Source organism: Colobus angolensis, unplaced genomic scaffold, assembly GCF_000951035.1.
Source record: "Colobus angolensis palliatus isolate OR3802 unplaced genomic scaffold, Cang.pa_1.0 Scaffold432, whole genome shotgun sequence".
Taxonomy (NCBI): domain Eukaryota; kingdom Metazoa; phylum Chordata; class Mammalia; order Primates; family Cercopithecidae; genus Colobus; species Colobus angolensis.
This window is the reverse complement of record NW_012117733.1, coordinates 2,042,578-2,046,071: the sequence shown is the minus strand read 5'-3', so window position 1 is coordinate 2,046,071 and position 3,494 is coordinate 2,042,578.

The following is a 3,494-nucleotide window of genomic DNA, read 5'->3' as shown; positions in this document are numbered from 1 at the left end:
CACCTCCCCTACACACCACGTACCTCCCCTAATACCACACACCTCCCCTACACACTGCACATCTTCCCAACAGCATGTGGTCAGACAGGGCAACCCCAGGGAAATGAGAAGGGCCTGTGTGGAGGGTGTGATCTGTGGAAGCCCCACACTGGGGGTTAGCTCCTGGCTTCTGCACTTTGCTACCTGTGTGGCCTGGGTGAGCTGCTTCACCCCCAAACACTGCGTGCCTCTCTGGTGAAGAAGATGGTACTAGCACCTGCCTTATAGGAGCCTTGAGAGGGTCAAAGCCCTGCAGGAAAGCCTCCTCCCAGCACCTCTGGAGAGCAGGCACTCAGTAGGCAGACGCCGCCTCAGAGCTCCTGCACCCCCGGCCTGTGCCAGCTCTCTGTTGGGTGCCATGCCAGGCTGCTTCCTGGCCAAAGCAGAGGTATCCTCACTGCAGACCCGAGTGGCAATTCTAAGTTCTCAGGGCTTCAGCTGAGTGGAGAAACACCTGATTTCACTGATGCCATGGACAGTATCGACCTTGCTGTCCACTGCACTCCTGGGGCCCCCCCACATGGTCCACGTGTGTGGAACACGCTTGACAGAGGCTCATAATTCCACAGGAAGTCATCACAGGGTGAGGACTCGGAAGGTGGAGAGCTCTGTTCCAATCTAGATTCCTGTCCAATCAACGGTGTGATTCTTGGGCTACAACAACCTGAAGTCACGCCAGGGGGTTCCCTGGGCAAAGGGCAGAGGCCCCCCCACTCCCTCTCCTGGAGAGGATGCTTATGCGTTCTCAGGTGAGGAGAGGCTCTGGGGCTGGCGTGGGTTGCTATTTATCCAATGCCCACAATCTGTCTAGACTTGCTGGGCTAGTTGGCAAGGGCAGTCCTTCCCCAGACTCTTACCCATCAATGACACACCTGAGAACCTGGCAGGACACCCCTGGCTCTGTGTCCCAGACCCAGAGCCTGTTCATCTGTCCCCATCCCCTTGCCCTGATTATCCAGCACCTCCTGGATAAGTGTCTTGAGAGAGGTACTTATCCTAGAACTGAAACATTTCAACTCGGACCGTATTGGATGGAAATATAAGGTGGATTACATGTTTTATTCCCCATCATTTTAAACAAATTAGATGGAGTATAATCCCAGTGGTTTAAAATGATACATGGGGCCCTCCATTCACTGCACAGAGGTTTGAGTGGCGTCTGCCATGTGTGACATGCTCCTGGTTCACGGCATTTCCCAGGTGATCCTTCCCACCTGCTGTCGTGGGGTAAGTGGTCCCTCTCCTTCTCCCATGGGTCTTCTCAGCGTGTCCTGAGCTCCTCTTCATTTCACAGCTAGTATTGGCAGAACTTAAGGCATAACTCAGTTGTCAAGAAAAAATATCAGCAGCTTTCGTCTAAAATCAGTAATAAAGCAATGGTTCTGAGGGTGGTGCTCAGGACTGCCAGTGTATTTCAGGATTCAGGACCATATTCTGAAGCGTGAAGATTGCCATGAGCCTGAACGCTGGACAAGACCAGGGATTATCATGATCCTGTTCACTGCTATAACACACACATATACAAAAACCCACTGGGGAAGTTTAGACCTAAACAACTAAATGTAAGTAGATGGATGTGCAAAGTGAGAGGCGAGAGAGAAGTATATTTGAATAATCCTGGAAACCCAGAAGTTCTCAAAGAAAAGGTAGATATGTTTGACTACCTATAAAAAGGGTAAAACTTTTGTATGAACAGCAAAAAAAGACTATATCTAGATAAAGCAAAACGATAGATCTTGGGGGAAATGATAAATATACAAATGATTTTATATATAAAGAGCTCTAAAATTGTTAAAACTACAACAATAACAATTCAATAGAAAAATAGGCCAAGGATATAAATAGCCAGTTCACAGGACAGCAAATTCAAATGGCCAAGAAACAGTAAAAGGTGCTAAAATTCAGCAGTAGAGGAGGAAGTGCAAATTAAAATAATAATGAGGCATTATTTCATGCCCAATCTAGCTGGCAAAAATTGAATTAATTAAAATACCTACTTCTAGAGAAGATGTGAAGAAATTGTTATCATTCCACATTGCTGGTGAAAAGGTCAGATGTGACAGCTTTATTCTAAGCAGTCTGGCAATGTGTCATGTATTACAACTAGTAACAGGATTATACATGTATAAACAAAAATCTAGGAGATTAATATGGATTGCAGAGACACCAATATGCAGAAAAGGGGGTGAAAAGATGAAAAAGGCTGAATGATATGGCCGTTGTGTGTGTGTGTATACAAGAAACTGGATAAAACATTTTTAAATGATTTTTGTTTTGTTAAGTATTTCCTATTTTTTTTTTTTTTTTTTTTGATACAGTGTCTTGTTCTGTCTCCCCAGCTGGAGTGCAGTGGCACAATCTTGGTTCACTGCAACCTGTGCCTCCCGGGCTCAAGCAATCCTCCCACCTCAGGCTCCCGAGTAGGGCCCATCCCAGGGAAAGCTGGAGACAAGGAGGCCCTCGGCTTAGGAGCTCTGGTTGCATCCAGTGTAGAGGAGGTTAGGAATCCCTGCCTCTTCCTGCTATGGGGCTGCTGCAAGAAGCGAATGGGAAGGTGCCTGTAGCCTGCAAGGCACCCTACAAAGGCAAGGGACCAGTCTTCCCTCCCATTGTGAGTTCTACCCTCTTGAGACCCCACCTCCCACCAGCAGCTGCGGGTGCCTGGCCAGTGGCCCATCCAGTAAGTGGGTGGCCGCTCAGAGGCTTTTGGGAAGCAACACCCCCGTGCCATGGCTCTTCATACCCGGACGGTGCCAAGCAAGGAGACAATGGCCCTGAGGTCCAACAGGGGCCAGGAAAGCAAGAGAGATGTGAGTTTGTGGTCAGAGAGGAAAGGAGGTGGGCGCCATGCAGGACTATAGGGCTGTCTGTGGAGGACAGGGCTGGCCAGACGGTGTCCTCTCCCCCTGGCACTTGCTCTCCTCTGCGCTTGCCGTTGGACACATGGGCCTGGCAGAGACAGGAAGGGCACTGGCTTTGACTCAGCAGAGCAGTGAGGCTGGCAGAGCTGCCTCCTCCCTCTGGCCTGACAGCAGCCCAGTGCCTACACTCCACTCCTACTGCCCTCACAGGCTCAGTCGCCTCGACAGGAGGGTCCTCAGTGTAGTTCCAGGGGACGGTTGGCCGCTCCCCGCTCTTAGGAGCTCTTTCCAAGGGAAACCTGTCCTGTGGGAGCCAGCTCATCTGCAGGGTTTGATGTGCATCCCCTCCAGGCCAGAGCAGGTCCCGGCACCAAGCTCAGCTGCAGGGTGCCCTGGGTGGGGCTGCGTCCTGGGAGGAGAGCAGGGCTGCCCCAGAGAAGGAAGAGGGAGAAAAGGACAGGAGTGCCCTGCCCATACAGGCTCCGTGGAGGGGAGCCCAGAGGCAGGAACCTGGGCTACCAGCAAGTCTGACCCTGTGTCTATAGTGGAAATGAATTTGGGTCCCATAGGAGGCCACTGGTGGAGGTGAAGCCT